This window comes from Cryptotermes secundus, unplaced genomic scaffold, assembly GCF_002891405.2.
Source record: "Cryptotermes secundus unplaced genomic scaffold, Csec_1.0 scaffold184, whole genome shotgun sequence".
Lineage (NCBI taxonomy): Eukaryota > Metazoa > Arthropoda > Insecta > Blattodea > Kalotermitidae > Cryptotermes > Cryptotermes secundus.
This window is the reverse complement of record NW_019725839.1, coordinates 1,081,967-1,095,322: the sequence shown is the minus strand read 5'-3', so window position 1 is coordinate 1,095,322 and position 13,356 is coordinate 1,081,967. Positions and strand designations below refer to the sequence as shown.

Here is a 13,356-nt window from a genome sequence, read left to right as displayed (position 1 = left end):
CGTTTAAATCGTGTTGCCCTCTGCAAAAGGCTCGGGCGATGGAGGGGCGCCATATGGTGGCCGGGGATTGGAGATAGACTGGCCAATCAGGGATGAGCTGAGGGCACACTGTTCCGTTAGGACAATGATGATGGAAATGCGTGGATACGCCGAAGTCTATATCCGTAAGGCCCATGTAAACACAATCCTGCCATCAACTTCAACTCCAGCGCCTTTACAACTTCTTCGTTTTGTTTCCGGCCCACCCCAACTACCGGAATCTCATTCACATGGCACGGGTCTCAGCAGTACGCATTAACAGACATTTTCAGACTACGGACTTGCGCTTTATATGAATTCATATGTTGCAATGTACTGACTGCTACCAATGCACCTGACTTTCCACTCCCTTAATACATTCAACTTTCGCCTGAATTAGTACAAGCTTGACAATATGTACCAAAATTGGAACGAGGCTGCGCCATAGCTCAAGCGGTTAGTCGCTGGCTTCCCACCGCGGCGGCCCGGGTTCCATCCCGTATCTGGTCAAGTGGGACTTGTGGTGGACAAAGTGGCGCTGGGGCAGGTTTTCTCAGAGTACTTCGGTTTACCCTGCCAATGTTCAATCCACCAACTGCTCCACAATCACCCTCACCTATCATCTGGGGCTGGTAAAATTGGCCAGAAGTGACCGCAGTACAAGGGACTTAGTCCCACCCCACTAGCAATAACAAAAAATTGGAATGAAAGCCCCACATTCAAGATGTACATAAATCTATATATAATGAAAATAAAATTATCTAAGTCATAAAATGTATTGCGTTGTTATGGTGTATTAAAACTATTGTTTGTTATACTTGTGTCCAAATATCGTTTTATATATATATACTGCTTATGTCGGTGTCCATTAGCTTAATTACAGTGTTATATTATGCAATTATCTTCAGATGTTAATGTTTGATCGTGGGCGGGCGTTTTATTTCCACTCCCACTTGATTTCCTTACGGAGCAGCTGCACTGTTTGCAATCAGTTGTTGCCAAGTTTAATAGCGTTTTATTATATGTTTCTCCACGATCTGGCTTTCTTTATTTGTATGGATTTATCCACCTCTCGCGTTTCCGCGTCTGGCTTTGCTGCGTGTTCAGTTTCAGCTGGACATACCACGAAGCCAGAATATGACGCATTCCTTGAGGATTATGTTTACCCTTCACCAATCAACTGATTTCGTATTTCCTTCGTACAGTGTAGAAACATTATGACTGTCACGTAACATCTGTGTGCACGGCGTTTCTCTGAAGCTGTCACGTAACATCTGTGCGCACGGGGTTTCTCTGAAGCTGTCACGTAACATCTGTGCGCACGGGGTTTCTCTGAAGCTGTCACGTAACATCTGTGCGCACGGGGTTTCTCTGAAGCTGTCACGTAACATCTGTGCGCACGGGGTTTCTCTGAAGCTGTCACGTAACATCTGTGCGCACGGGGTTTCTCTGAAGCTGTCACGTAACATCTGTGCGCACGGGGTTTCTCTGAAGCTGTCACGTAACATCTGTGCGCACGGGGTTTCTCTGAAGCTGTCACGTAACATCTGTGCGCACGGGGTTTCTCTGAAGCTGTCACGTAACATCTGTGCGCACGGGGTTTCTCTGAAGCTGTCACGTAACATCTGTGCGCACGGGGTTTCTCTGAAGCTGTCACGTAACATCTGTGCGCACGGGGTTTCTCTGAAGCTGTCACGTAACATCTGTGCGCACGGGGTTTCTCTGAAGCTGTCACGTAACATCTGTGCGCACGGGGTTTCTCTGAAGCTGTCACGTAACATCTGTGCGCACGGGGTTTCTCTGAAGCTGTCACGTAACATCTGTGTGCACGGGGTTTCTCTGAAGCTGTCACGTAACATCTGTGTGCATGGGGTTTCTCTGAAGGCCGCGAACGGACAGACGGACGTTACGTTTTTCGGTTCGTATAAAAAGAATGTCAAGTAGTTCTAAGCGATCAAGGCAGAAAACGCAGCTTTCGCGAGAACGAACTTCATTTATTCGTCATGTGATCGCCGCTGCAGATGACAAATGACCATAAAGAATTTCCCTTTCTGTTAATAAATTGCCATGGCAAACTTCGCAACGATGTTTCTTTTGTTCTGAGTTATTGTCGTGGGGACCAGATGATGTCAACACTTAATGGCGGAAGCGGAAGTTCGGCCAGAAGAACCGAGCGAGTTTTTGAATGCCGCTCTCCTCAGCAGACGCATCTTGTGTTGCTTTCCTTTCTTTCCAAAAAATAATGGCTTCCACACACTTTCCCCTCGGCAGAAACTGGGGTCCATTTATAACCACGACAACTGTCACAGACACAAAGAAACGCGCTCTTCTTGTGTTGCTCGCCACAGTTCAGCTCAAACACATGAAGTACGGCTAAAATGCACGCAAGTCGGCAACAACTCTTCCGGTGATGTGCTGGGTACGTAGCAGGCAGAGAAGAAATAATGCACGTATTGTGACACGTAGACTCATTGCCAAGTTTACAACTATGTAAACAGACGACAGTACAACATCCGTTGTTAAGGAACAGCTCTGTGGACACGTTTCCCCGGCAACGAGAGAAAACGCAATAATGGAAGAGACGTTTTCTGTGTGGTTCGTGCCAGAGCTGTATAACGGGGACTACAGAGAAGATGGAAGCGGAGGCCGGGAACCCAGAGAAAGGGGAACGTCCGCCGTTGGCAACCGCTACCGAGCAACGGCTAGTGAAGATTCGCTGTAGCTACAGTGATGTCTGGAGTGTGTAACTCAGACTGTCGTATTTATTTGTAGTTACAAGTGTAAGTGTCCAGTATATCCAGTTACTAATCACAACTCCTCTATAGCCACTAAACACGTAACAGTATGTAACATTTTGGTCGGCAATTCTCAAGCGAAAAAACTACTCCGGGGACCAAAGCGTAGGCGGGCGGCATGTGAAGACGAGGATTGGATTCCTCTGGCTCAGGGCACGGACCGGTGGTGGGCTCTTGTGAACACAGTGATGCAGTAGAACATTTTGTTAAAGGTGTGATTGGCTGAGCGACTGTCGGCTTCTCGAAGGCTCCGATTCGTGTGGTCAGTTACACTGGATAACCATCAGCTTATCTTACAAAATTCTGAAATATGTTACCTGTCAGACATGGTGTTTATGCTTTATAAACTCTGCAATATTTTATTATCAAAGATGTTCTCTTGCGGTCTAAACGACACATGACACAGCGCGCAATATGCCTCGTCCCTGTTTCCATGACAACACTCCCCATCAATCAGCAGCCCTTTCATTACTAACTCGCAAATCCATATCTGCACACACGCAACCGCCTGACCTCTTGCTCACGGTCCATTCAGCAGAGGCCACTTCGTGTAACAAGCCCGGAATCTGCCATTTGGATTTGATTCAAAGGTTCCCTAAGATCAACGTTAATAATACAATGTCCTACCATTTGGCCGCGCCATAGCTCAAGCGGTTAGTCGCTGGCTTCCCACCGCGGCGGCCCGGGTTCCATCCCGGGTCTAGTCAAGTGGGATTTGTGGTGGACAAAGTGGCGCTGGGGCATGTTTTCTCCGAGTACTTCGGTTTCCCTTGCCAATCTTCGTTCCACCAACTGCTCCACAATCACCCTCACCTATCATCTGGGGCTGGTACAAGAGGCCACAAGTGGCCGCAGAACAAAGGACTTAGTCCCACCCCACTAGCAGTAAAAGAATAAAATAATCCTACCATTTCTCGAAAATTCAACGTGGACACTACCAAAACTCTGTACACATTTCTTGCTTAATCTCTTTCCTGTGTGACTAGAGCAATAACTTCCGGCGCTGTCAGTAGCGGTCTGCTGTGGGGTATTTAATGAGCAGACATAATGAATTGGAGAAGGCTGGGAAGGAAGCGGTCGCCACCTAACAAGGGGTATACTATCGCAATTTGCCGGGACGGTCTAAAGTAAAAAACCATGAATAACTTCAAACCGAACATCCCATCTCTCCGCCAAGATTTGAACCCAGGACCTCACTGAAGACTCATATGACCAAGGAACTCGCTAAAGCGCGGACACTTTTTCTGAATATCTACATTTGCGGTTCCTACCTCACAGGAAACACACCGCACACACCGCACACACAAAGACCAACTGGCTAATTAATGCTTTTTAAGGAAATGATCGTCCTCTATTGTGACAACCACATGAAACAGGGGCACGCGGTAGCGTAGTTGGTTGAGGCCCCATGCTACAAACCGGAAGGTCACAAGTTCGATTCCCGATGAGGTCATTCGATTTTCAATCGACCCAATACTTCCAGCCGCACTATGGCCCTGGGATCGACCCAGCCTCTAACAGAAACGAGTACCAGGAATCTTCCTGGGGAGATTAATGGCGGCCGGAGCGTGAGGCTGACAACATATTACACAGTGTTTCACAAGTTACTAAACGAAATCATGTTGCTGTAACTACATTACAAAGCTGCAAATGGAAGACAGCAACGAACGGGGTGGGCGCACCCAAGACGGGATGTTTATGAAGACATATAAACTTGGCGCGCGTGAGGCCAAACAGCAAGTGAAGAAGGGAACAATTGCCAGTCACCGTGTCCAGTGACCGCCTACAGATGGCAGCTCATATCATACCCAGCGCTACATAACGGTTAGCAATACGAACTGTATTGTTGGAACGGGCATAAAGGATGAAAAATTTAGTTATCAAAGGATGTGTCTGCTAGCTGACAGCTAACAGATCCTTCGAAAATGGAGCATAGTTCAAATATTTGGAAAGGACAGTAAAAATTCAAAATTTGATCGTGAGGAAATTAAGAAAACGTTGAATTCATTCTCTTTTCGCCTTACATGAAGAGGCCTCCAACTGCTCACTCCCGCAAAGTGACCGAATTTCAGCGAGGCGTTCTTTACGAGGATCTCCATGCTACTTCTCATTCGCGAGGCGAAGTGTTTCCAAGATTTAGTTCGGGCCTTCCGAACAATCGATTGGCCGGTTCTCTTCTTGCAGTTTCCGACGGGGGAACATAAACCGCCCTCTTAATGACACCCCCACCCCTTCTGCCGATGGGAATAAAAACAGAATGACGTCATAAGTAACGTGACCACTGCAGTTGTGTTGTCATGAAGCAATAATTAGCTATTTCCCATCCATGGATCGCTAAGGTCCGATATCATGGGGTGGGGCGATGGCTTCTTCATACTGTAACCTTTTGTCTGTGACACCGTGTAAACTGGTAAGAGGATAACAGTGTTTCGAAGGAATCTGTTGTCTCCTTCTTCAACTATTACAATTAAGACGAAAGAAACACGTTCGTCCGAAACGTCGGTATGCGCCTACAAAAACACAAGTTGAATACTTGCCGCAGCTTTCGCAATGTCGCACACAAAATGCAACGCGAGCCGCCCCCACACACAGCGCACGCTCCGCCTTCCGCACTGATGACGTGCGTAACTGTCGAGCTCTTGTTCACTGTTGCGTCATGTAATGATGTCATTACGAACCGATAGGCTAACTTCATGAGCTTAATCAGTTCATGGGACAGCAGCGGGGGGGAGGGGGGCGCTGAAGCGACGTCACAAAAACATGACGCCTCATGCCAACGTCACTATCATGATGCAGGTTCTGACGTACAGGAGGGGACGTTTTAATATTAAGCAGCTACGCTCGCACTTGTTTATTTCGAAAACAGAACCAAAAGTCTGGCTTTTTCACAGTGGAACCAAACCTGCTTTGCAGACTTGTTGCGGGCAAATTGTAACAATCTGGTAACTTACGTGTATATTCATAAAACCGCCTGAGGATGGCCAACGGATCGAAACATGTGGTGAGAGGAACAATAGCACAAAGTCATCTCATGCAGCTGACTGTACAGACCCTAATTCAGGAGCAGGTTACACTGCACTTATACATCTGGTGCGAATATTCGCAACCCCTGACTGCAAGGCACTGACCTGATGCAATCAAAACCAACCGACTCGCCGTCTCGGATGTCACTCGCACACGTTTCCGTACAGACGCAGTCTGCACAAAGGGTCACACCAAAACTGAGTTCAGTACCCTCCACTTTCCACTCATACACACTACACTTAAACGCAATATTCTGCTTTCAATCTCTGTAACACACTCCTGCACAATGGCCGCCAAGAAACGTCACTACGCCATGCTGCGTTAGTGTCGACAGTTGACGATCAACTCGTTCCTAGCGAGTCCGACATTCGGGAATGCAGCTGCCGATCAACTCGTTCCTAGCGAGCCCGACATTCGGGAATGCAGCTGCCGATCAACTCGTTCCTAGCGAGTCCGACATTCGGGAATGCAGCTGCCGATCGAGTCGCGCAGAAGAAAGTCCTTACTAGCAGGTGCCTGTAGCTAACAAAATACGTTAACAGGCTTTTTCTACATACTGAAGCTAATTGATAAATGAACGTGTGAGTTTCTTGACGTGTGCTTCACACTGTACAGAAAATGAGTGTTCTGTGGCGTAGCCGTCGACGGGAAACCAAGGTCGTTCCTGGCAAGGTCGTCCGATGCTTCGCGTTTATGGAATCAGCTGCATTGCGTTGTGTGATCCGTGGCAGCATTCTCCCCGTCTTCTGTGGAACCCGGAGATTCATTACCACGTTCACAAACTAACTCCCTATCACACTGTACTTCACTAACATCCATTTTAATATTATACTCCTCTGCGCCTAGATCTCCTAAAGGTTTCATCCCTTTAGGTTTCTTACTGACGCGCGGTAATTTTAACGCCCCTCCCATTCGTGTTCAGTCGGTATAGCAAGGCCCATGAATCGGGGTTCGATTCCCGACAGGGACAAGAGAGTCGTCTCCACAGCGTCAGTACCAGCCCAGGGGCCCACGCAGCTCCCTATCGAATGGGTACCAGGGGTTAAGCGACCGAGGCTTTAAGCTGACTGCTAACCTCTATCTAGTGCCCGGACGTCTTCATGGGGTGGTGCTTCACTAATGAAGAGACAACTTTACCTGTTACCTATTCGAGCTACACATCCCCATCGAGCTCAACGGCCTCGAGTTGTTCCCCCGGGCTCATGCCGCTTCACGTGCACGCGTACTCTAATCCGTTCGCTTTCCGCCGGGGAACGGGAAGACAAGCACTGCTCTTAACTTCCTTAGTAAGAACAATTTTTATTTGAGGACAGAGCTGTCCTTTGTGCTGTTGCTGCACCAGACTTCACGGCGGTTGTCATGGCAACACTTCAGATCTGTAGTGACGAGGTTTCTAATTAACAGCAATTGGCGGCCTCTTTCAGTTCTCGAAATTAATTAATCAGGCAACTCTTTCAGCCGCATTGAATTCTCGGTGCCTGTCGGCGCCAAATAGTTCTGTGCGAAGTTTTCAATTGTAGGAGGCGGGCTAGCTCAGCTGCAGACTTGCAGCCAGCTCAGTCCAATCCGCATCAGTCTACTTTATCCACTTCCATAAACTTGTGAAGAGTAACTTTGTCTATGATATGACGTCGTGTAGTCCGGTATAATTTTGCCGATATTTCGAAGAAACCTGCTGCCCCTGTCTTCAGGGTGGAAGAATAAACCATCAAGCAGCCACATGCTTCTTGCTGGTTACTTGACTGAAAACCTTCGACCCTGAAGATGAACAGTAAATTCCTCCGAAACGTTGGTGAACGTTTACTGTACTACACTGTGTCAGATCCCACAATGTAGCAATTCTTCATAGGCAGCGCTGTGAGAACTTCTGGGTAAATTCACTAACCTTTCCGAGGTCAACGCCCAATCAAAATTATCCTTAATTACTACGAGAAACCGACTGCAGGATGTACTTCCCTGCCTTTACCACAAAGTAACCCCCCCCCTCCATGCAAACACTGGTTCAACTTGTAAGAACTTGCCACACAACGCTCCAACCCAACCTGGTAGTTACGTCACAATTTGATGAAAGCCAATGGCCCTAGGAGCAAGAGAACACGCGCCGGGGCCCAAGGGAAGACGTGGGGGCGTGTACAGGATCTCCCTTTTAGGAACAACAGATTGTGCCCACAAGCAAAACAACCGCAGCGCTCGTCACGGCGAGCAAGAGTTTCAAGTGAGAGACGTTTCATTTCAGGACGGAGAGAGCTGAATTCTGTGAGAAGGTCAACAGGCTTCGCCCGCTCGTCCTGATAAGGGTGTGGAGGTAGAGGTTACAAGCAGCGGGGTTTCGAACTGAAGTTCGGTAGCCTCCAGAGAAAGGGTCGACCTTTATTAATTCAAATCGGGAGGGATGCATGTGACGCACGCACTAGCAACTCAGCATTTTCCTGACGACAGGAACGTCAAGAAAACCCGTGTCGACACGGCAGGGCTCTGCAAGTCCGCCCAAACAACAACCAAAAACTCGTTTCCTATCTCGCAGAACATAACAAGTACAACCGGCTCATGTTGTTTAGGAAAACAGTCACTCTAAACGCAGAAATGCACTGTGTTCCTGTAAGCTGTACATCCAAAGGGATGTCCAGACATTTGAACCCACCGCTCAGCTGCACTAGATTCCATCACCAACGAAATTCTGACACTTAACAAAGACTGGAATTTTCAAACGAAGCACAACTGAAGAGATACGAACCATGGTACCAACAGAAAAGGAAACAGAAGGCCTTCCACAACTGGCCGCGGAGTCTACGGGGACTGGGATGACCAAGACTGTGATGGAGAGATTAAGTCCATCTTGGAATCATAGCAACAGACCTTAATAACCCTACTGAAAATTCTTGACGCCGTTTATTATTATTATTATTATTATTATTATTATTATTATGCATTTTTTTAAAATGCAAACTTAGAGACTGTAATAACATGCCCGTATTCGCCGCCTCTGAAAGCGCGCCACGGTAACCATGGAAACACGCCGTTGCCCTTACGAAGGCTATTTTAAATTCAAATGGACGATTGTCACATCCTACTTCATGCAGACGGTCTATCTAGCTCTGTAGCTCTGTTACCCAGACTTGTCCATACCTGTCTCTACTGCCACCACACTCACTGTCTCACGTAACGCGTCATCTATCGGGCATCGAATCCCGGTCCCCGTCTTAAGAACCGATCCCACTCCAACTTGCAATGTCGTTCTTAAGCTTCAATCGCTTGCAAAGCTCGAATTATCTCGCCTAACACTCACTGTTGGCATGGCAACACGCTGTGGTACCGACATTTGTCCTCTGTTTCGTGACACTCGACTCAACGATCGATTAATCTCGAAGCATGCAGCCTATTGTTTAACTTAATTAACAACAACTACAAAGGGCGTGCAACACCGACATATGCAACCTGTGACTCTCTCTCTCTCACTCTCTCTCGTCCCAACGAGAAGCCCTGAGGACAGGCTCGCACCCTCCCGTCAGACTGTTCGAATGACGTCACAAGTTCAGTATCATGGCCGCCATCCCAACAATGTGAACTGATTCTGACGTCACTTAACAGCAATGTTTCGGTTGCAAAGTGCGAGCAGGTTATCTCAGGAAGTGCATTCCGACGCGGCTATACTGACTGGGGACTTTCCAGCTTCTCCTCAGTCCCTCCAGGCAAATTCCTTCCAATTCATCTATCATCCCACCATTTACGGCCCACCTGCTCACACTGCCGTCAAATTTCAAGAATATGTTTCTTCGAAATGCTGATGATCGCCTGCCACCATAGGCCGCCCGCCCCGCTTACTCGAGGCACTGTGAGAGGCGCCATCTTATTTATTGTTACAGCGCGCTCTCAAAGTGCTGTGACGTCACGACGCTGTGCACTGTACCTAGTAACAGCGTCATAAAATAAGCCGCAAAACAATTCCTACGGAACCAAGGCGACACTTAGGTTGTCAGCACTGCTCCTCTTCTGTGGGGAAACAATGCACAGGTTGTCAGCACTGCTCCTCTTCTGTGGGGAAACAATGCACAGGTTGTCAGCACTGCTCCTCTTCTGTGGGGAAAAATGCACAGGTTGTCAGCACTGTTCCTCTTCTGTGGGGAAACAATGCACAGGATGTCAGCACTGCTACTCTTCTGTGGGGAAACAATGCACAGGTTGGCAGCACTGCTCCTCTTCTGTGGAGAAACAATGCACAGGTTGTCAGCACTGCTCCTCTTCTGTGGGGAAACAATGCACAAGTTGTCAGCACTGCTCAATTTCTGTGGGGAAACAATGCACAGGTTGTCAGCACTGCTCCTCTTCTGTGGGGAAACAATGCACAATTCCTTCCACGTGTTTCCTATCTACGTATTCAGACAGAATGGCAACAGCATTGGCACTTCAGAGATTAGGCTGTGGGAGGAGAACTGTCGGTGCAGCTGGGCGTCACTAACGACTACTAAAGACTGAAGCACCTTCAAGACAGCTATGACGAGCATCTGGGTCCGAGTGACGCCGGCTGTGTGCAGAGGTCAACTGACGAAATGCAACCTGCGTGCTGTACGGAAAAGTGAGACCACGCGAGAGGATTCCAAACAGTCGGTCCTACACGTGTTCATGCTGGGCTGAAGCAAGGGTGCAGCAAAGCTAATCACACTGCTACGCGGTAGCAGACGCCACTTCATCTCTGTCTCTACATCGAACATTCACTGAGGAAACTGCTAAACATCGACTGGACTCGAGGTACAGCGGCGATTATTCTCGACCGTCAAATATGGAGGAACTACGACTCACCAGACAAGGTTCATTGTTCACTCTTCATACCAAGCTTCATTGAAATCCGTCCAAATAATTTCGTCGATAAAACATTTCAATTGACATACATGACCTCCCAATTCTGCGCTCACTGTTTGCAAATAACGCATAACAACGAATGTGACGCGCTGCGACCCCCCCCCCCCAACAAACTGCAGCAGCGCCAGTCACATTTCATGTTCAAACCCACCCAGCGGAATTGTTCCGGCTCAGGTCTCCGGAGAAATTCCACATAATTCCGCGGACGGTAGTGAAATATTTCGCGGAAACAACTAAATCCTCTTGAAGCTTCAAAGCGACCAACGAAACAAATGAATTCTCTCTCAGCACAGAAGCGCTCTTTTGTTTCATTCAGTTGCCTGGCAACCGGAGCGAGTACCAGAATGTCAAGGGTCTCTCTAGCCCTGAGGACATTCCTTCTCAGTGGCCAAGTTGAAAGCAATACTTAAACATGGCGCATGCGCGTGCGCTCACAGTTCCGCCATTGTCCACTTTAAGCCTCGACTTCTATTGAATAACATATGTAGGTTAGTTTCTCCTTCACAGAAAACACTCGTCTACATAGCGACCAACAGGTTACTGCTGTTTGGGGAGTCAGTCGCTGTTTGCTGTGAGAACCGTACGGAACACACAGGCACACTCCGTAGGCAATATAGCAAACCAGTCCGTACCTCACAGGAAACACTACGCCACCGCTACAGAGCCCAACCGGTTACTGCCGTTTAGAAAAACAGTCGCTGTTTGCTGTGAGAACCATACGGAACACACAGATACACTCTGTGGGCTAAGCCAATGGTGAAGGTTGTTGACACTGCTTGCGTCTGGGATTGAACCCATGTCTACGTGGTAGTGTTTCATTGTGTTTTGACAAGTCCAGGTCTAATTTAACACAGCGTCGAATGCTTGGCTGGGAGACTAGAAATATCCCCGTAATCAGGAACAGCAGAACAAATGACAAATGAGCCGCGGCTCCACAAGGAGCCTTCAGCACTCCTGCCGCGACCCACCACAGTACCTCATAAAGGAACTGAGATGAGGCTCGGTTTGTGCGATTGCAGAAGGAGCCTTAGGCGCCGTGGTGGGTCCAGCTGCTGTTATTGATCGCGCGGCCTCAGCCTCCTGAAGTCTGATACATGCGGCCAGTTACTGTGCACACAGCGCGCGAGGGCCATGGTTACTCACAGAGGTCGCAAATTCTGAGGGAAGATACTTCTCAGCAGACCTAGCAACTGATGGGATGATGGTATTACAATTACTCTTTAAAGAAGTAAGTTGTGAAGGTGAGGAGTGGATTCATCTGGCTCGGGACAGGGTACAGTGGCGGGATATTGTGAAATCGGCGATAAGCCTTCAGGTTCCATAAGAAAAAGTAAAGCTATCACTTTATCAGACCGTGGAGGACCATGAGGCTGTGAAACGTCGAGGCTCCCACATTTTTAGACAATTGGCTCACATATGGCGCTGAGGTTGTCAGCCTTAGAAGCCGGCCGTCTTTTACCCCAGGAAAATTCCTGGTACTCATTTCTGTTACGGGCTGAGTCGACCCCAAGGCAATAGTGCGGCTGGAAGGATTAGGTCAATTGAAACAATTCAATGACCTCGTCGGGTATCGAACCGGCAACCTTCCGACTTGTAGAATAGTGCCTCAACCAACTATACTGCCGCGTACCTACCGGGTTCAATAAAGGGTGGGGAATTTCGAGAGTAGCTTAGAGACTGTTCGATTGTCAAGTTACACAGGCTTAAGTCCAGATCTGTCTGCATGTACAAGCGCAAGGGACTTTGTCGAATTCTTTGTGAGCGTACAAAACGTCTGCAAGAACTAAGGTTTTCAGATAGCAATAGGTACTGCAGTTAAGGGGCGGAGAGCCCCAAAAACTTCAGTCTAATGGCGTCCAGGCCCGAGGGCTTACCGCTTTGTGCATCCATGTGACCCACCAGGGTTCACAAACAGATCGCTTTATGCATTGTTTCACATCAACATAAAACGTAATCACGATTATTTATATAGCACAATTTCATTTCATACCGTGCCCAAAAATAAAACGTTATATTTCATGCAACTGAACAGGAAAATATACTGCAAGTGTCCTCAGTTATTCTGAATACACAACCAATCGTACAGTGAGAGATATACTGATTATCCCGTGTGCCGCCGACAATGGGCGACATAAATAAATACTGGGACCTGGTCCTCCAGGTTGTGGGTTCGGCGCAAGGCCGAGGACCTTGCTCTGTAAAAAAGATCATTGTCACGAAATGCAAAGAAGTGAAAACCTGATGCACTCTGGCAGGAAGCCTGTGGCTCAGAAAGGGCTGTTCTGCAACGTGGATCCAAATGCATGTCTCCGTATGAAGAAATAGCTGCATTGTTTTCCTCAGGATTCCAGCCAATTTGCGGAGAGAGGACGAACTGGACGTCGGTAATGAAATTCGCTCTTCAGGCCCCTAACCCCCCTCAAACTCGGGACCCTGCAGACAGAATGCGCGCTCCTCACGGAGTGGGTTAGGAGAGGGAAGAAGAGAGGCGGGAAGACGGGAAGACGAGGACACAGAAGGGACGGATGGACGGACAAATCGGGGAGCGACACAACAAGGACCGCCCGCACGACACGGTCGGCATACCATTAGCCCTGTCGCATTATACTTCCCCGCATGACATTCATTAACAATGTCGCTAATTGAAAAATGAAATCCGTCC

At 48.2% G+C, this 13,356-nt stretch overlaps 1 protein-coding gene across 4 annotated transcripts in view; it reads right to left on the bottom strand.

Moving 5' to 3' along the window:
* Positions 1-13,356, bottom strand: part of LOC111863570 (very low-density lipoprotein receptor) — a 116,799-nt gene that overhangs the window by 66,863 nt on the left and 36,580 nt on the right. The gene's annotated exons all lie outside the window — the stretch shown is intronic.